The sequence below is a fragment of the Cydia fagiglandana genome, chromosome 23 (assembly GCF_963556715.1).
Source record: "Cydia fagiglandana chromosome 23, ilCydFagi1.1, whole genome shotgun sequence".
NCBI lineage: Eukaryota > Metazoa > Arthropoda > Insecta > Lepidoptera > Tortricidae > Cydia > Cydia fagiglandana.
In genome coordinates, this window is record NC_085954.1 from 11,702,980 (window position 1) to 11,725,288 (window position 22,309).

The 22,309-nt window shown below is 36.8% G+C and overlaps 1 protein-coding gene and 1 long non-coding RNA gene across 4 annotated transcripts in view; one reads left to right on the plus strand and one right to left on the minus strand.

Moving 5' to 3' along the window:
• Positions 1-7,833, minus strand: part of LOC134675968 (uncharacterized) — a 512,277-nt gene extending 504,444 nt beyond the window's left edge. The window contains exon 1 of the long non-coding RNA XR_010099839.1: positions 7,716-7,833. This is a non-coding gene — a long non-coding RNA (uncharacterized LOC134675968). The remainder of the gene's footprint in view (positions 1-7,715) is intronic.
• LOC134675844 (nephrin) overlaps positions 1-22,309 on the plus strand; it is a 311,394-nt gene that overhangs the window by 262,827 nt on the left and 26,258 nt on the right. The gene's annotated exons all lie outside the window — the stretch shown is intronic.

Here is a 22,309-nt window from a genome sequence, read left to right on the forward strand (position 1 = left end):
GTCCTATCGTGTAAACAAACACTTCTCGAAGTTTCCTCTGGAATTACCCAATTATCTTCACTTAAAATGTTGTTTTATACTTATAAAAACTCACAAAGTATTGAAATCAACCAAATAACCACTGAAAAAGAACATTTCTAATAAGATTTACATCAATAATCACAGTAATGAACGTATCACCTCAAAAACAGTGTGCTACTCTGCAGCGGCGCCACCATAATGAATACCAATTAATTATATTGTGAAATGATGTACCTAAAAGGTAAAGGTCTGACATTACGATGTCTAGATTGTCTATGACTCGTATTGTTGGAATGACACTTTGACGTCACGTGTGTTTACATGATAAGACACGTAAGGATGAATACACTTTACAATCTCTACTTATTGTACTTTATGAAGAACATATTCTAATAAGCTTAAAAGCTTAGTGTTACTCTTGTTGTAAAATACAAAAAACAAAGTTATATAATTTACACGAAATCATTACCCCATCCAAAACCCCGGAGTATTTTGATGACTCTATCGATATATTAGTACTATCGTGTGACTACTCAAGTGTAGTTAAGTAATTGTCTCTAAGTATTAATACGAGTTTGAGATCTAAGCACTAGTATTCAATCAAATACAACGAGAATTTGAGATACTTAGACGGTCAACTTTGATGATATCTTATTGGCTAACTTGCAAGTTTGTTACTACCATGTATTATCCCCGCACCCAATACACACACATATATAATCTCTCTCTCTCAAATGCAATAATTTCAAAATTCGAACGTAAATTTAAGATATTCAAATTTCGAACACATCTCCAGTTTGAACATTCCACGTCCAACTCCACCGCGAAACCGTTTATACGGCCAGTGAATTTCAGAGGGCCTACCGCGAATCACGTTCGACGTGTTGCCTCTCTGTCGCACTTGTAAATTCGTACGAAAGTGTGACAGGGAGGCAACACGTCGAACGTGATTCGCGGTAGGCCCTCAGACATTATGTAGAGTTGTAGACTAACGCCCGCAGCTAAAGCCAGCTACACATGTACATGACTGCGGTAGAATACACACATGTATACCTATCATAATGTGTAGTACTGTTTGGTTTGGTCGAACAAACACAATCGTAGGACAGATTAACATATCTCAATAGAGAACTATGAATATAATTTTAGTTAATATTACGTCCTAATAATATAAATGGGAAAGTAAACGAAATAAATGGTATGATGATGATGACGATGATGATAATGATATCAGTCTGTCTTCTTCACGCTTAAAGCTCGGTTTACATCTACAGACTTTGAGCGTGCCAGATACGTGCCGTGCATTTTTAGGGTTCCGTACCCAAAGGGTCAAAACGGGACCCTATTACTAAGACTCCTCTATCCGTCTGTTCGTCTGTCTGTCTGTCACTACGCTGAAATGTAGTTGAAATTTTCACAGATGACGTATTTCTATTTTCTATTGCCGCTATAGCAACAAATATTAAAAACAGAATAAAATAAATATTTGAGTGGGGCTCCCATACAATAAACGTGACTTTTTTGCCGTTTTTTTTATTAATGGTACGGAACCCTTCGTGCGCTAGTCCGACTCGCACTTGTTGACTAGTCCGATTTCTACACCTAGGGGGCCCGATTCGGATTTTGAAATCTATTAGACGTCTTTTAGACATCACCAAGATACGATAACGATATGTTTAAGATCTAACCTGTCAAATTTTACATTTGCTCGATTCTAGAGATACTCTTGAACGATTTCCACAGGATATGACTTAGAGATCCAATTCACATCTAATAGATATCTTACTCTATCTAACGTAAAAGTGACATTGGTTGCCCGGATTGCGCTAAGAATGGATCTAATACGTGTCGTCTCTTGTGAATATCTTGCAGTTCGAATACGGCAGTAGCTATTTAGTTCGTTGCTCATAAAGTAGAGAGGTATCCATACCATGCCAATTGTATTAAACCTGCCTCTACACATACAAGGTGGCTAAAAAATAACTGCATTCCCGTTGCCAGGGAGGTTTTGGAATTATACCAAGCAACTTTTATTATAGGACCAATCCCAAAATCGCGAAAAATTACCCTCTTTTAGAAAATGGACCAGCCAAAATGTATGACACAGCCAAATTTTTTTTCGCGATTTCGAGGTTGGTTTCATAGTAAAAGTTGCTCAATATGATCCCAAAACCTCCTTGGCAACGGGAACGCAGTTAGTTTTTAGCCGCGCTGTAAGTGGGGCATACTGAAATTTTCTGGATTCTGATATATGAGACGACTTATTTTTAGGGTTCCGTACCCAAAGGGTAAAACGGGACCCTATTACTAAGACTTCGCTGTCCGTCCGTCCGTCCGTCCGTCCGTCTGTCCGTCTGTCTGTCACCATGCTGTATCTCACGAACCGTGATAGCTAGACAGTTGAAATTTTCACAGATGATGTATTTCTGTTGCCGCTATAACAACAAATACTAAAAACAGAATAAAATAAAGATTTAAATGGGGCTCCCATACAACAAAAGTGATTTTTGACCAAAGTTAAGCAACGTCGGGCGTGGTCAGTACTTGGATGGGTGACCGTTTTTTGTTTGCTTTTTTTTTCCGTTTTTTTTTGCATTATGGTACGGAACCCTTCGTGCGCGAGTCCGACTCGCACTTGCCCGGTTTTTTTTTTCTAAGTGGCCAGTCCAGGAATTTTCCAGGCCAGTATGCCCTAAGTATATAAGACATCAGTGAACGCACATGTAACCCTCTCGTAACGTTTGCCTGCTATGTTTTCCAGTCACGTTTCGCTCCGAGTTAGTAAGACATTACAAGGGTCCATAGGTCCCGACAAAAATGCTGGGTCAAGGTATGGAGTTCATTTTGAAGTTTTGAGGGCTTTATATCGTTGAGTAGTAACTACTTAGAATAGATAGAGATGTAAAGCGATTTTTAGATTCTAGATTAATTTCGAAGTTGATTCAAAGATTCAAAGATTTATTTGTTCAACATAGGTAACTTACAGTTAGGTTTGTTATTTTATTTCATAGTAAACTATAATTATGTACCTCACGAACGGAATGGAATCAAGCGTTACTTTATGGAAATCCATATATTATTTATTAAAACCATAATTACTTTGCTAATCCGCGAAAAGATAACGTGTTAGTCAATCAGTGCTAACCCGTACTTAACTTGCGTATTTTTTACATGCAATCAATGTTCTCAGCCTCCCACTGTAAAACCTACGCAAATTATAACGACCCGACCACCACCAAAAGAACAATACTCGATACGTGTTTCGCTTCTCTACGAGGCATCTTCAGGAGATGTTGACGGTCTCAAGCCCGGCAACGGAAGCCCGTCAACGTCTAAAGATGCCTCGTGCGGATTAACAAAGTAATATTTTGCTTTTAATTACCTCACGTAAGCTCACACCAGAAAGGTCTGTAGTATATTCACAAATATTGCATCTCACGAAGGTAAGGTGGCTAGTGAAATTGGACCTTGATAACATAATAATAAAAGTGAAAATCAAGTCTCTTCGTGAAATGTACTAGTATATAATTATACTGTACTGTATTCTAAGTTGTTAAAACATGTTAATAGTTAGATAGCTTAAATCAATTCATTAAGAGGGAGATGTAGTATATTCACAAATATGTATTGGTGTGGGTAGGTTTTTAAAAATAATAAATCAGTCTATCTTTGTGTTTACTTCAAGGTCTATTCGAAGTTTACAATGTTTGTTATTTCGGATAATATTAATTGACTCGATATATATTTCACGTGCATTTCATATATCTATTGATTAAAAAAAAAGATTTAAAAATCTAAATACCGCTCTCTTCGTTTACCGCGAGGCAGTTACAGCGTTTTGAAGCCAGCGTTTTGCGAGCGTGAGCTCAGCGAGGCGGGTGATGCGCTAACGCGAGCTGCGGGGCCGCTGCGTTTACGGCTATTACACTAAGGGTCGTCCATATAGTCCCTTATTTTCCAAAACACAATTATTTCCCAGTTTTGGAAAATTACACTGAAATAAGTAGGATGGCTTTAAGTATTTACAAACAACATAATTTACAGACTAGGCATGACTGGTCCTAACAAGAACGATACAAATACAATTAATTATCTTTACTATTAAATTTGGAGTTTTTACAAGCTTTTATTTAGTTTGTCTGTAATCAAATCTTGCAAGTTAAATTTGATCCACTTCCCGGTTTCCGATTGAGCTGAAATTTTGCATACATACGTAAGTCGGGTGACAATGCAATATTATGGTGTCATTGAGCTGATCTGATGATGGAGACCAGAGGTGGCCATAGGAACTCTGTGATAAAACAACGCAACCTAATTGTGTTTGGGGTTTTTAGAATTGTCTTGATGAGTATTAATTGCCTGTGGAAAGAAAAGTACAGTCAGCGATAAAAGCTTGTACCAAAACTGAAATTTTTGCCAAAAACTTATTATTCAGTAATAAAGGACTCATTTTGGCTTACATTTTAGTTCACAACTATTTAAATAGTTTAATAATAATAACCTTAGCCGCTAAGTGCAAAGAAATTAGTGACGTAGTTACCGCACAGTTCAGTGACCAATCCAAATCCCTAAGTCGTTAGAATAAGATCTCTACAATTGATCAGTTACCTAACTGCACAATTATTAAAACGAGATGAGCGAGAAGCGATTAGAGCTAGAAACTAGAAACGAGTTGGTGAGCAGCGAGAAGTGAGTGTAGTTCTGCATGATAGTCGCTTGCATAGTCTAATAAAACATGGTCTCCTCTTCCCAGAGTGACACAAGCGTACGTCACAATAACATGGCCGCTATATATAGTGCTATCGCATATTATCATATAGCGCTGTCGCATGATGACGTACGCTTGTGTCAGTCACGTGACCACGAAAAGACGGGAAGAGAGTACCAGGCGAAGTATATTATTATACCACGGTCGCTTGACTCGCTTGGCTATAAAGTGAGTGTTCGAATGCGACGGGCGAATACTCGCCCTACTATGAGAGTTACTGTCGTATTCTAACTTCAAGATATTCACAAGAGACGACACGTACTAGATCCATTCTAGATTCGTTATAGATATCAACCAGTTCTATTTTGCAGCGCAATTCGGGCAACCAATGTCACTTTTACGTTAGATAGAGTAATATCTATTAGATGTGAATTACATAGATCTCTAAGGCCCACTTGCACCATCCTACTAACCCGGGGTTAAGCGGTTTAACCGTCAACCTAGTGTCAAATTGTACTGGTAACCTTGGTAACTTCAGGTTTAACCGGTTAACCCTGGGTTATTGGAATGGTGCAAGTGGGCCTAAGTCATATCCTGTGGAAATCGTTCAAGAGTATCTCCAGAATCGCGCAAATGTCAAATTTGACAGGTTAGATCTTAAACATATCGTTATCGTATCTTGGTGATGTCTAAAAGACTTTAAACTCTCGCGTTTTGTACACATATTTAATTACACAAACGGGTCTACCGCGATATAATTTCATTGTTTTTACCTTTAATTCCGATGTTTCAGCTGAGTTGCACCAGCTGTGATCACGGAAAGACAACAAACAATGAAATTATATCGCGGTAGACCCGTTTGTGTAATTAAATATGTCTAAAAGACGTCTAATAGATGTCTATTTCAAAATCTGAATCGGGCCCTTAGATGTTTTGAATCGTAGGGTGGCCTTTATACATACTACAAAATCCTACAACCCATTTCGCAAAAATTTCACACCAAATATGTGACGTCATATCCCGAAAAACGCAGCTAGCCTTAAAAATTGCCGCCATGTTGGGCCGTCGCTTCCGTTTCCGGAAATATGATAATTCGACCGGAAGTCCGGCGTGGCTGTTTACACCGTTAACGGATAGTTCTCAATTCAAATTCAAACTGTAATTTACGTTAGTTTAAATTTAAATAGTTGACGTTTTGTTGAATTAAGTTTGCAATTTGTCCACAGTTTAGCTCAAACTTGATCTCTGGAGGGATTATATTATAAGTTTGTAGTACGGGATAAATGGAAAATACTTTGAAATGGGATTAGTTAACATTCGTAAGCTTTTTATGAGTATTACGCTGTAGAAATGTTACTTCAAAAATTTTCGTCAGTAAGACATTTTTAGGATTCCGTACCAAAAGGGTAAAACGGGACCCTATTACTAAGACTTCGCTGTCCGTCCGTCCGTCCGTCTGTCACCAGGCTGTATCTCACGAACCGTGATAGCTAGACAGTTGAAATTTTCACAGATGATGTATTTCTGTTGCCGCTATAACAACAAATACTAAAAACAGAATAAAATAAAGATTTAAGTGGGGCTCCGATACAGCAAACGTGATTTTTGACCAAAGTTAAGCAACGTCGGGCGTGGTCAGTACTTGGATGGGTGACCGTTTTCTTTTTGCTTTTTTTCCGTTTTTTTTTTGCTTTATGGTACGGAACCCTTCGTGCGCGAGTCCGACTCGCACTTGCCCGGTTTTAAATTAATCGATCCAGATTCTAAATGTATACATATAACTAAGCTGCTAATATCAGGTACTAACCGTAAAGTTTTTACGGATAAGGTCTGCGAGTCGAAATAATCCGTTCATGCAATTTCTGAAATTATTCTTGTTTTTCTTTATGTTAACAAGTATACTTACAACCTTAAAAATAATTATAACCTTTTTATTTCTAAATCGATTTGACTTAAATTATTATGGGCCCGATTCGGATTATGAAATAGACGTCTATTAGACATCTTTTAGACATCACCAAGATACGATAACGATATGTTTAATATCTAACCTGTCAAATTTGACATTTGTGCGATTCTGAAGATACTCTTGAACGATTTCCACAGGATATGACTTAGAGATCTAATTCACATCTAATAGATATGTTACTCTATCTAACGTAAAAGTGACATTGGTTGCCCGTATTGCGCTGCAAAAGAGAACTAGTTGATATCTAAACTATAACGTATCTAGAATGGATCTAGTACGTGTCGTCTCTTGTGAATATCCTGAAGTTCGAATACGGCAGTATAACAATACCATCCAACTTTAAAAGTTAAATTGAAGAATCACTTCAAAATCATTCATGTGTCATAAACGCTTTTCTTCTTTAACACTATAATTTCCACAATCCGACGAGAACTCAAATAAAATAAATATCACCGACTATTCTTTATTTCTTATTTCCTTTCACGCTTCAGCTTCGCTCCGTCCAGCTATTTAACTATCCTCATCTTTTGAGCCGCAAACTTGCTCCCAAATCATTTCACTAAAACCCAGCTTTACCCAAAATGAACCTTAAGCCAACACATTAAGATTCATAAAAGTTAACCCTTTAACTCAAAGGACTGAAGTCTTTTCCTTGCAAATAATAGCGGTACAAAGAACTACAAAGTTATCTTGTCAGTCGACATTGTTTTTATTTAAAGGGGTATGAAACAGAAAGTCAGTTCGTGAAGTGTTGTTTGTAAGTTTGTAATCTTTGTTTATCTTTGGTTATTTTGTAATTTTCTACAATACGATGTGACGGCGTATAAAATAAATCTAATTTTCATATTGCTGGCTGATATGGTTGACTGGTAGAGAATGCCATTTGGCATTAAGTCCGCCATTTGTACATTTTTGTTTATACTTTGTGCAATAAAGTTTAAATAAATAAATAAATAAATTGCTGTTTTTGGACAGTCAAAAATGTTACGGGTCTAAATAATCTAAAACATGCATAACCTCCTAAGGCCCAAGGTCCTACCTATAGTACTTTATCAATTCGATGAAATTTAAATCATATTCAATTGGAACAGAGTTGCATTTGTTTTGCTTCGTTCAATTTTCAAATAAAACCAAAATTTGAACCTTTAGTGCAGGGAATAGAGTTGCTATTCCCTGCACTAAAGGTTCAAATTTCAGTGGCAAATTCTGAATTTCTCATTTGTTTGGCTGGGCCTTAGGAGGATAGCATATTTGACTAAAGGTTGCATTCGGAGTGAGACTGCACCAGCAATAATGTTGCAGAGTTGCTGTGCAGCATTGCTGCCGACTGCAGGAAATATCAGTTTTTTTTTTTGTTTAATACGAGAACCCATTTTTTTTCACAATTTTATTGCCTCCCTAAATATATAAAGTAATATTTATCTTGCCACATGTCCCCTTAATTTGTCCTCCCAATAAACTAAATAAAAACCCCATTAACCCCACACACGTATCCTAAATCGGTTTTATATTTAAAGAACAAGGCTTAGGGCTGCCACAAATACTCGAGCGCATAAAATAGTGCTGTAATTAATTCACGGGCCCTCATTAACGTAATGAGCGCGACGTGACGCGGTGACAGCCCTGCGAGCTACGTGCGTGTCAGGGCTGTGACGAGGCGTTATTTGATTATCTTATTTTTTGCTTAATTAACATGTGCAAAGTCAGGGAGTTTGTGTAAAAGGAAACCTTAGAGCATTTAAATGGAGACATTTTCTGTACAAAACGGTCCGATTTTTGCAAGGGAGGGGTACGTCAAGTATGGCTATTTGTACATGATTTGTACGTAACGTACAAAGAGTCATGTCAGATAAACGTCAGTCCATACAAAAGTTTGCACAATTGTGCAAGGTTTTTGGCAGAGGGGTAAGCTCTTGAAGGCGACTCCGGTTATTAAATGCTCTAAGAAGGAAACGCATATGAATGACACATATGAGTGGCACATGAGTGATTTTTTTTTTTTTTTATATTTCGTCGGGTGACAAGCAAAATCAAAAAATTAAACTAACAATGCACTTTATTACACTTGTAACACGGTTTATTGTCCAATAATTTTAATGGTGTTAGTTAGTGACTTTTGCTTGTCACCCGACCATTTCTCATTTAAGATTTTTAAGTTTTCAATAAAATTTAATAATGCAGGTAGCTGCTTTGTTTATTGTTGATTCTTTGTAAATCCTTATATATATAAATAAACTTGATACATTCCGTTTTCTCGGCTTAAACTTTTAAGATAATATAATATATTTGAATTCGGACTACCTATTTTAGTTTTTAATCAATTATGTATTTTTCTTTCTGGTCACATGTAATCCGTTAAGTTTCACACATATTTATAATGGTTCTCTATTCAAACTATTTTTTTATTGTGTATCGGTTGGCAACCCTGCAACCCTACGTGCAGGGTTATAGGTCTGTACTCAAACTATATTACAGAGTATAATGAAGTGGGGTATATCGGCGAAGAACCGCAGCAGAGGTAAAGTTGCGAAATAACGACCCTGTAGGTAATTTTATACATATTTTATGGCGTATTATCAAAATGGAGTGGGTACTATTAATTTTAAGTTAAACGGATATAAGTCTTTGTTTTAAGTTATATTCATTTTTGATTTAAATGTTTTCAACAAATTTAATGTCCGTTGTTCAACCTAAACCTACGCAAATCCTAAAATGGGGTCTGAAAAACAGATGTTCATTACCTTCAGTCAGTTTTCGTCAGAGCTACAGTCACGGGGACACCCTTTCTATCAGAATAGCCGAGTAGTTAATCATTAAAAAAAAACTCAACTCGAACAGCCTCCTATTTCCCAGCAAGTTCGCTGTCTGTGGTTCAAACTTATACCTACGCAAATCCTAAAAAGGGCTCTGAAAAAGAGATGTTCCCTTCAGTTTTCATCAGAGACAAGACGTGTTTTTGAGCCGTAATGCGAGCGTGAGCCTCATTCATACACATATCTGAATAGGGTTTTTCGCCTTGTCACCTCTCTGGGGGGCGTGGGTTTTGGGATAGGAGGTAGCGGGGGCGATTAGCGGTTCAAATAAGTAAAATAATTTCAGACCCTTTTGCTAGTGGATTTGTAGAAACAAAAGTGTAACATACGTAGTCTATTTACTTGTTAAATCTTATTTTTCTGTTTGTATTTGTGATACAGTACCTTGTTTAGGCCATGATTTGATAATGATAGTACTGAGCTTGAAGTAAAGACAGATGTTTGCTCAGTATTTGTTTACTAAGTAATAGGTACTAGTTAGGCTAGGCAGCTACATGTACCTAAAGCACGCCTATTTTGTATATATTATGTCATTAATACCAGGAAATTTATGTGAATTAATATTTTAGAAACTCTTATTATTTTATTACAGTTTCTATCTTACTTTATACATGTTTTACCGATTACCGATGTTTACATTTTGTAATTTAAGTTTTATTATTTTTTATATTTATTATATTATTTAGTCATTTAAGATTTACTTGATTTTATTTACTGTAATGATGTGACAAAATCAATCAGTAAAACGTGACGATCCTTACCTTACATTAATTTTTTTCACATTAATTATCAAAATTGTATGTATTTTCAAATCCGCCTCAAACTTAACACCAACACCGCCGCACAGCGGAAGAAATGATTAATGCATGGTAGATAACAAGTTTGTGCTCCCCAATACGCCGGTTAACGCACAAACATATGTACTACATATAAACCGTTATACATGTGTACTTCGTATAGGACGTTATACATATGTACTATGTATAGGACGTTATACATATGTTCGTATAGGACGTTACATGTAACGTTCAAAGGGATGTCTCATTAAACATAGATCATAGTGCGACGTGAATGTGATTGTTGTGGTGAGATTTAATGTACGCTGAGTTTTGTGCTAATAATAGAATGGATGTACCTATTTATTAAGCCTGAGGCACTTAAAGGTACTTAAGAATACATTATAAATCTTTGAATAATTTTACGGTTTAGACTCACTTGTTTTTAGTCACTCGCGCGACATGTTTCGGAGAGCCTAGGTCTCCTTTCTCAAGCACTAACAGTGCGAGCAGCGTTCACGACGGCCGTGTATCGCGTACTGCGGCTCGCCGCGTCGCACGCTCCGCGCGCGGCGAGAATACAGGTTGGGGGAGGTCTTCCGCTGTTATTGTAGGCGGGCAGTGGTGTGTTTGGGCTTGGGTCACCTAACACTTGTAGCGATACACGGCACGAACTCACTATGTCACAGCACTCACTGGTATTCTGCTGAAAAAGCACAGGCTTCCATGCTGGCGGCACAGCCCAGCCGCTATCCCGATTGTAAAATTATTCAATGTCTCACAACATTTTAAATTCGATCATTATAAATCTGTTACAAGTAATTTTGTAGCTGTGAGTTGTAAGTGAAAGGTAGTATATGTAATACATTTGTAATCTACATTGGTAATTTGGTATAGCGAGGGAATAGTCCAAACCCTTAGGAGGCCTAATGCTGAAGATTCCAGGAGGAATTTTTAAATAACGATTTCAATATCAATTTCACAATTAAAACACCTCATCGACTTGCGTTAAGAATTAGGATGACATACGTCTTAATAATCAATTTATTTAGTTATTTATTATACAAGAAGTTACAACTTTTTTTTTAAGGACAATGCTCCATAAAACTACATTTTGTTTGACTGTGGAGTCTCACTTTACTATATTTAATAGTTAATTAAATTTAAAATAATAAAAAAGACTACGAGATTTTAAGAGTTAAGTATATCACATGATCACACTGAAAAGTCAACAAAATTATTTAAAACAACAAAAAATTTAGAATAACACTCCAGCAGTAACGGATAAAAACATAAATCCAGTAATTCAACAGTTTCACTTAAAATCCCCGTCACAGCTTTCATAGAAAAAACAAGCCATAAGTCCCAGTATCGCAAAACGGGACATAATCTCATAAAAACAAAATTTACCTCAACAATTTTTACTCAAATGACTTGATAAAATCTAGGAAAAATAATCAACACTAAAGCGAACGTGACGTCGTGGGGGGTGGAGGGGGGTTAAGGAGGGGGTAAAAAACACGAGGACGTACTTAAAGCCAGCTTATGCCCCACTGGGTTTTATCACGTTAGACTGAGAGGGTTCAAACTTTATTAAAAGATTCATGACATTTTGCTGGACCGGTTTTTAGACCAAAAAGTATAAGTTGGAACTGTCCCTTATGCAAAGAAGTAAATTGCATTCAAGATATCAGATTTCAAATAAACCCCGCTTAATTAAAAACATAATATGTATAATTATAGATGTCGTGCCCAGGTCATTTTGATCGTTTCATGAAATACCATTTTATTTGTATTTCTACTGTCTTTTTCCTATGAAATAAATTTACTTTTAGAATTGATCACTTTATTGATCACATCATGGTTTGCTTAGATTTGGTTGGACTTTTTCATTATGTGGCCAACCGATCATTTCATAAAATGATTGCTAGGTACTTACATCATTGAATGATCAATTCTAAGAACTATAGTTCGTTTTTTTTAGCATTAGAAAGAACTTGCAAGAAGGTAAGCGATCTTGACATGTCTTTTAATTGCAAAACGCTTTTTAAAATTCAAAAACTATTACTTATGAAAGCAGAAGAATATAAATGATCGTATTAGATTCATAATTGTTACATATTTGCCGTAACTTATTTTTAAAATGTGTTTTTCAATAAAAAGACACTTAAGATTGTTTACCTAATGTCTAATACAAAAAAAAACGAACTATAGCCACGACGTAGACTTGATCTTCATTTTATAATATTACTTTTTATGGCGGCATATGGCTTTATTAAATTAGTGGCTGTGGTGTTTAATAGTTGCAATTAAAACTCGCAAGACTTCAGTTTCTCCGAGAAGATGGCATGTCTAATTTAAATAGGTATCGGAAAGTGTTAAAATAAAAATAAACTTATAGTTGTTTTTTTTTAGCATTAGAAATAAGGTAAACAATCTTGATGTGTATTTTAATTGAAAAACACATTTTAAAAATAAGTTATAGCAAATATGTAACAATTATGAATCTAATACGATCATTTATATTCTTCTGTTTTCATAAGTAATAGTTTTTGATTTTTAAAAAGCGTTTTCAATTAAATGACTTGTCAAGATCGCTTACCTTATGCAAGTTCTTTTTAATGCAAAAAAAAAAACAATCTATAGTATATTTACCCCGTTCATCTTACAGTACTAGAATACGGGAGCAATTGCCATCCGACCTTTAAACTTTGACGTTAACCAGTCCTTGGAACTAGGCCACACAGTTCACGAAGGGTTTCCTCTCGCCCCACGGACCCCTAAACACGGGGCCGCGGGGTTACACCGGTCCGGAAAACAAAGTAATTTTTAAGGCATTACGCCGTAATACTGTTTCTTTATAATTCCTGAGGCTCCGTTATTGCGTATTCGTTGTCAAACCGACTATGGAGGAGGCGGTTTGGTGAAAAAAAATATGAATTTATTTTGTTCGTAAAATTCTTATTATGATCGTTAAACTACGAAGTTTACAAACATTATCTGATGAAAAAGCATCACGCAAGTTTTTAGGGTTCCGTGCCCAAAGGGTAAAACGGGACCCTATTACTAAGACTTCGCTGTCCGTCCGTCCGTCCGTCCGTCCGTCTGTCACCAGGCTGTATCTCACGAACCGTGATAGCTAGACATTTGAAATTTTCACAGATGATGTACTCGTATTTCTGTTGCCGCTATAACAACAAATACTAAAAACAGAATAAAATAAACATTTAAATGGGGCTCCCATACAACAAACGTGATTTTTGACCAAAGTTAAGCAACGTCGGGTGTGGTTAGTACTTGGATGGGTGACCGTTTTTTTTTTGCTTTTTTTTTGTATTATGGTACGGAACCCTTCGTGGGCGAGTCCGACTCGCACTTGCCCCGTTTTTTTTAAGTTGATATTATTTACTTTTTTACAGTAGCTTTGACATGATGAAGCATATATTCTACCCTTGGCCCGTGGGGTCCGACCGCATCTACACTATTTAAGGATTTATCCAAAAGGATAGCAGACGCCACTGGTGATCGTAGAGCTGGCAGCTTCCTCGCACAAAGAATAAGTATTGCGATACAGCGGGGAAATGCTGCCAGCATCTACGGCACCATTCCGCAGGATAGTTTGTAATTATTTATTTTTAGATTAGTTTTATTTATTTTTAGATTTAGTTTTTAAGTTTTGTAGGTTAGTTATTTAATTATGTTTTAAGTATCATGTTTGTATGTAGGTATTAAGTTTGTGTGTATTTATACTTACATTGATAGACTTAAAAATTTAGCAATGTATATTGTTCTATGAATAAATGATTTTCTTTTGCGTCTTTAAGAATCGCAAATTATTAGTTATCTAGTAAGTATAAATTGTATCATTTAAAAGTAAAGTCTGCAACATCCATGCACATGTATACATATATAAAAACAAAGATTGAGTTTTGTCAATATTACCCTAAAACTCAATCTTTGTATATTGTGGGTGTTGCTCACTTTGCTTCTATAATGATACAGTACTAATAGCATTATCGTTTTTGATATTTACATATACAATTATATGTATAAGTATAAAGAAGTCATATGTTTTTTTTAAATCTAACACTTGCATGTGAAAATACCTGTCAAGTCGTGATCATAATAATAACGGTAACGATTGACAGCCGTCATTACATGTAACAAAACATGTCATCCGGTTTTTGCCGTGATCAGTGAGTCGTGAAGAGATAGATCCGCATATTATTTAGCGAGGAATTTCTGTTTTGTGCTCACTGGCGACATCTACAAGGAATTTATAACGTTTCGACTACCGTTTTACACGTGGTGTTATTTATACAAACATATAATTACGCCTATTTCCTGGAGGGGTAGGCAGAGACCACGGATTTCCATTTGTTATAATCCTGACATACCTCTTTCGCTTCCTTCACTCTCTATTTTATTTTATTCAATATTTATTTCCATCAAATCTAATAATCATCTTTATCATAAAAAATTATAGAGCAATTTTTGTTTATATATTGAATTATATTTCGATAATCTCGGGATTTTCGGGGGCGAAAAATCGACCTAGTTAGGTCTTATCTCTGGGAAAACGCGCATTTTGAGTTTTATTTATTTAAACTTTATTGCACAAACACAGGAAAAATGTACAAATGGCGGACTTAATGCCCAAAGGCATTCTCTACCAGTCAACCATTACGTTTAATATGTTTTCAGAGCAAAGCTCGCTGTCCTGGATATTTAGTTATTTACCTATTAATTAACTAAACAATAATTATAACGAACACTGAACAGTAGTTTATAATTACAGTAATGTTAAATTATCGCTTGTAGGTTTCAATTATTTTGATTACGCCCGAATTATATGTTACGCGTAATTGCGTCACCGTATACGCAAAGTTTACGGCAATTACGTGTTGATTAGCGTATAGTGTTCCTTGTAGTAATATATGGTAAAGGGGTTTGATTTTGGAGGATATTAAACTTTGTTTACCGTAAAATTTTGTAATTACCCAAATATGGTTTAATTAAACTCGTGCATATCCACTTATTAGTGAATAAATCCGTTTTTATATTAATATTAATGCATCACGTTTGTTCCTTTAGATTTTTTTTAATATTTACATAAATGTATATTATTTTTGCTCAGCATTTGTTTTGGCCTAAGTATAGTAAGACGAAGAAAATACAGTTCATCGTACTTCTTCTTGAAATAAAAAAAAACAATTCAAAACAATTTTTTTTGGTTCACAATAAATGTTGTACTATTTTTTTAGCCGCCGGTTTAGGTTTATTTGACGTTCATAAGCGCATTGTAATATGCCTACTTGAATAAACTATTTTTTATCTTATCTTATCTTTTATCACATTAAAGCTTATTGACTTATTTGGTGCAACAACAAAATAACATAGCTATGAAACATTATTAAAATCTTATAAAACGGCTCGATTGATTGAATTTTTAATTTGCCGAGCCAAATCATACCCGAAAGCGTTCATAGTAGTTCACGATTCAGCGAATACAAATTCCAATTAACACCCGGACTGACACCTTATACAATACAAATATAACGATCATTATATCTGCGAAAATATTAATAACGCTTTTAATACAATTTTAAACTCTCAAACTGATGATACATCGTTTTATTTATGAAATATTGAAGCGGGAGACGGGTGGGTCGGAAACATTGGATTTCCTTTATGACATTTATGGAATATACGTGATTGTTCATTTGTTTTATAGAGATGATTATGTTTTTCAATATTGTTTGCGTATAATGTTGTTATTACGGGACAAAAAATTAAGGGAATTAAACACGACAGTAGCTACAGAGTACAAATTAATTCACTGCCCTATTCGAACTTTAACCTCGTAAGGCCCAACGTCCTATTTTTAGGACTGAGAAATGTAGTCCTTCCGGCCCAAGCAACTATATTAATTTATCAATTAGCGGCCCAGAGTCCTAAAATCGGACTTCATTCACTTCTGACACGTACCGATCCTTAATAAGACTTCAGCTAATAATATGCCAATTTCAGATTTTATAGCAAGTAGAAGGTCTGGGCCGCTAGTATAAGTACCTAGTAAAATTAGGCCGTTGGGTAGATATGATAAACGTCCTAAAAATAGCTTGGGCCTTACGAGGTTAAGATACGTCAAATATTACGGCTAGATACGATATGGATTAGATATGTCAGTGTCAAAAGTGACATTTTCTTTGTAGAAACATCACATTTGACACTGACATATCTAATCCATATCGTATCTAGCCGAAATATTTGACGTATCTTAAAGTTCGAATAGGGCCGTCAGTCGACCGACCAAATACCGTAATGTAACGAAAATCGCATGCAAGTTCTTGAACCGTCTAAGGCCCTCAGCACACGAGACTTGCTTATAAGCGTGGCGTAATACGCGCGTAGAACGAGAGCGCTACAAGTACGTACAATCTCAAACAAGTCCGCACATGAAGCGTAGTCGTAGCGTAGCGTATGAGATCTCTGTCGTCATTACGACAGCCGTAAGCATGAAGAACGTGTATGCAATAAGAGCGATTACGCTTACGCCACATTTAGTGCCCAGAATTCCATGCCTCTCATACTTGTATCGTCTTTACGATACGCTTACGCCACGCTTATGCCTACGCCTCATGTGCTGAGGGCCTAAATGTGTCTGTACACTAATCGCGGCCGCTCGGTGCACCCGCGCCATCTAGCGACGCCCTAATACACTTTCTGAGTTATGTCCTCACATCAAAACAGCATCAAAATACGATACCCGTCAAACCTAACGATAATTCCCCACGAACTTCCACGCCACATAAATTTGTAGGACATGTCAATGTTTCATATAAATTGGTGGAATATGTCAATGTTTCATATAAATTGGGGAATGTGTATCAATGTTTCGTGACGCGGCGTCAGCGGAGACGTTATCGACGTAAATAAGGTACGCATCGATTCAGTACGGTTACCGGTGGAGCAAGTTTGAGGAGACTGCGGTTTAGCACTTTTTCGAATAAATAAATAAATAAATATTGAAACTGAAACTGAAGTGGGAGTGGGCTGGACATGTCGCCCGGAAAGAGGGCTCGTGGTGTAAGAGGCTGGTAGAGTGGAAACCTTGGGGAGGGTCACGCCCATTAGGAAACCAAAAATGCGTTGGTATGACGATATCAAAAGAGCAGCTGGATCAAAATGGGTATAACTGTAATTTTTTTTTTCACACTTCCGTTCGAGGATCCCTTGTCCACATACGCGGCAGGTGTATGCTCGCCCAGGTGGGCGGCGGTTATAGTCCGGGAGCCGGCTGCATGAAACAAACCTCATCAAAAAATAGAATATACCTACCCTGTAGAGGTACCTGACATTTAGTAGATTCCAACGCACTTGGTCGGCCTAGGCTTAACCTGGCAGATTTTGTACAAATGGCAAAAACGTTGGACAAAAATTCATCAAAAAAAACCTCATCGAAAAATAGAATGAAACTTGTATGGTAGGATACCTGACCTTGAGGACAGTAAAAAAAAAGTGGTCGGCCTCACCTTAGCCTGGCAGTTTTTGCAGTCCGACCAGATTTATTGGGTCACGTGAGAGCTACAATTTACCTCATCGAAAAATAGAATGAAACAAACGGATTATAATAGCTAAAATAAGCCTGTTGACGTATGTCTTGGTCGGCCTCACCTTAACCTGGCAGTTTTTGCAGTCCGACCAGATTTATAAAAAAATCATCAAAAAATTTTTATCGATAAATCGTATGAAACTTGTATGGTACGATAGCTGCCTTTGAGGACAGTAAAAAAAAATGGTCGGCCAAATCCTGTGTTTGCAGGTTCCTGTGTCCGACCAATTTTGTGGTACCACGTGAGAGCTACAATTTACCTCATCGAAAAATAGAATGAAACAAACGGATTATAATAGCTTAAATAAGCCTGTTGACGTATGTGTTGGTCGGCCTCACCTTAACCTGGCAGATTTTGCAGTCCGGCCAAATTTATAAAAAAATCATCAAAAAATTTTTATCGATAAATCGTATGAAACTTGTATGGTACCGATAGCTGCCTTCGAGGACAGTAAAAAAAAATGGTCGGCCAAATCCTGTGTTGGCAGGTTCCTGTCTCCGACCAATTTTGTGGTACCACGTGAGAGTTACAATTTACCACATCGAAAAATAGAATGAAACAAACGGATTATAATAGCTAAAATAACCCTGTTGACGTATGGCTTGTTACGGGCGGCTTTCATAAATTCAATGTGGCAGTGTGCGGCAGAATCCACTTGCATCAAATTTGATGCAACACATTGTGACTGGACATTAAGAGATGAAATGTATAAGATCAAATGGTTTGAAGGACACATAACGCCTTTGCGAGTCGAAGAAATAACAATAAGATAATCACTTAATATATGTGAGGTTATCTTGTGTATTTTTATTTATTTATATTTATTGAGAAGTTCAACAGCGTTTACATTAAATAATATACAAAAAACATGAGAACTTATAGCATAGCCAATAACAGAACTTCCTGTAATTTATACATAATAAAAAATCATCTGTGGGTAGACTTGTAACTTGTGCTGTACAAGAATCGTAAATATAACTTAATTTGTAAGTCTTTAAGGTACAAGGAAAAAGAGAAAAAATTAATAATAACTGTAAACTGGAAAAAAAATCCTAAAATAGTAGGTATAGCTCTAATTTTGCGTAAACAATAAATAAAAAATAGTAAAATAAAAATACATACAGTACCTACATAAACGAGCGAATCTATTAGTTTGTATGCATTTATTGGAATTTATGTGTTCGTGTGTGTGTGTGTGTGTATGTGTGTAAGTGGGTGTGATAGTGCATGACTACCAGGAAAGTTGCTTTGCAATTTGTGATTTGAAAACACGTCTGGAGGAGAAGAAAGGGTCAATGTTTTGGAACGATGTATTATAGGTACGTGCGATTCTACTCAGAATTTAATAGAATAGAATTTTGGCCATAATTGGTACGATGACAGGGAATATGGAATAGTGTGGTGTGAAGAGTTCGGCGCGTGGGAGCGCGGAGCCCTAACTGTGACAGCAATCCAACGCAGTCTAGATGCCCGTTGAAAACATCGTGGAGGAACATTTTACCATTTATTTAAATTTTGGAAGGATCACGTGCAGTTTTTCCTCTTATATTACAAGTGTTCGATTGAAAACTAAGCTTTGGTGTATACCTGGATCACCTGCACGTACAAGAAGGCGTTTCATATACGCCCGCCCATCAGATAGGTACACAAAGTCATGATGCGTATGGAATACAGCATGTGTGGTCCTATTCTAGCTGTCACGTGGTATCACAAATTTGGTCGGACTGCAAAAACTGCCAGGCTACGGTGAGGCCGACCAAGCCATACGTCAACAGGTTTATTTTAGGTATTATAATCCGTTTGTTTCATTCTATTTTTCGATGAGGTAAATTGTAGCTCTCACGTGGTACCACAAAATTGGTCGGACACAGGAACCTGCCAACACAGGATTTGGCCAACCACTTTTTTATTACTGTCCTCAAAGGCAGCTATCGTACCATACAAGTTTCATTCTATTTTTCGATGAGGTTTTTTTTGATGAATTTTTGTCCAACGTTTTTGCCATTTGTACAAAATCTGCCAGGTTAAGCCTAGGCCGACCAAGTGCGTTGGAATCTACTAAATGTCAGGTACCTCTACAGGGTAGGTATATTCTATTTTTTGATGAGGTTTGTTTCATGCAGCCGGCTCCCGGACTATTAGAGGCCTGCTCATGAGCAGCGTCTCAAGCGTCGTACTTGGATTGACCATCCGTGAATACAGATGTAGTGCTTAGTTATTTCCCTTCGTATTTTCACGGAAACGTACGAACGTGTCTTGCTATTCCGTCAATCTCGGTACAAAAAGTACTGAAGTTAAAGAAGTAGCGTGACAAATACGAGCGTTTCCGAGCAAATACGATGGAAAAATACTATGCACTACTTACATCTATCACACGACGCGATATGGGTTGGTCTTCGACCAGTTTCTGCCATTGTTTGCATGGCTAATACATAATCTAAAAGAAACATCATATGCACCAACTTTTTTAACTTTTTTAAAACGAGAAATTGTTTGAAGCGCTGGTGGCCTAGCGGTGAGAGCGTGCGACTTGCAATCGGGAGGTCGCGGGTTCAAACCCCGGCTCGTACCAATGAGTTTTTCGGAACTTATGTACGAAATATCATTTGATATTTACCAGTCGCTTTTCGGTGAAGGAAAACATCGTGAGGAAACCGGACTAATCCCAATAAGGCCTAGTTTACCCTCTGGGTTGGAAGGTCAGATGGCAGTCGCTTTCGTAAAAACTAGTGCCTACGTCAAATCATGGGATTAGTTGTCAAGCGGACCCCAGGTTCTCATGAGCCGTGGCGAAATGCCGGGATAACGCGCGGAAGAAGAAACGAGAAATTGTTTCTTTTACTAATAAATTCGCTCTAAGTCGCCTTCTTGAATCCCCTGCTGACTAACGCAGCTACGTGCCTCGAATTTCGCACTAACAGATAGCCTAAACACTATTTATCGGCAAATCTCGGAAAGGTTAAGGTGGAACGGACGGCCGTTGAATATTCTATAGCCTGTATTGATGGCAATCATTGATTATATATGTATACTTGTACAGTAGAGTCCGGTTAGTACGACTTTGCATATAACAACCAACTGCTTATAGCGACGTAAGTACAGTAGAGTCCGGTTAGTACGACTTCGCATATAACAACCATCCGCTTATAGCAACTTAAGTATAGGCACTTGTTTGGTTTTAGCACAAGCTACTATGAAAGTACAAGCGTTTATTACGACTCCGCGTATAACGACCGACCGCTTTTAACGACGAAACTTGAAAATTTGAAATTTAAATTGAAACAAAATTCCTCCGTCAAGTCCGGTAACAACGACGAGCGACGTAGTTTTTACAAATAAATTGTTGGTAAGAAGCTTACCTTAGATATATAATGCGCTATGTTTTATTAGGAAAAGCATTGTTGACATTCATGAGCAAAGAAATCCGATAATTGTGTATTATAGTAGAATTATTCATACAAATATATTCGAGATATTATAGCACAGTTGGTTGAGCGTAAACCGGTACGGATCTCGCCTTAAGTTAAAAAAAACTTGATTTCTAAAACTGATTACTGGTTAATTCTCAGTGGTTCGCACTCAATATGACCAAGAAATAATACTTAACTACACTACGTTTACCAAATAACAACTACCTACATCAAAAAAAATCATGGATACTTCATTCCTTCACAAAACCGACTACAAAAGCTTTCAACCTAACTCTTTAAGATCATGGATCAAATATTCCACCTCTGAAACTATTAACTTAACTCCTTAACATAAAAATCTGCAGGGCGCCTGTCGTAATCAGTCAATCGATTACCGCCCGGGACCGGGGGCAACCCTGATTTTGATGGATGCTTACACGAAATAGTACATTTCGATGCTAGTGCGGAAGGTATGTCATTACTTCACGAGTACCGAGATATCTTGCCACGAGCCGCAGGCGAGTGGCAAGACTCGGGACGAGTGAAGAATGACATTTCCGCACGTGTATCGAACGACGTTTTTTAATACAGTTGCGAAAAAATAAGAAAAACATTGTTAATCGTACACTAAACAAAAGTGGTAACAGTGACAGCTCGGTTAGACGTCGTCTTTAAGTATATTATATCTATGGGCGTTTGGCAGCTATTCCGTTCCATTCAGTCAACTTATTAAGAACGGAATTTTCAATATTGAATATTAAAAAATAAACGTGTTATAATGATGAAGAGGTAAGTAATTAAATATGAAATATGTAATATTTTTCGTATTCTTACATTAACGGTAGGTTTTTATGCTGATTACGACGTTGAAAGGAAACTAATATTAACACTCATCAATAAGTAGTCGTGAATTGGAACAAGTATAAATTTAAAAAAATTGGAAAAGTAAAAAGCACTAGTTCGAGATAACCAACTTTCCGCACGCTAAACAGCTAC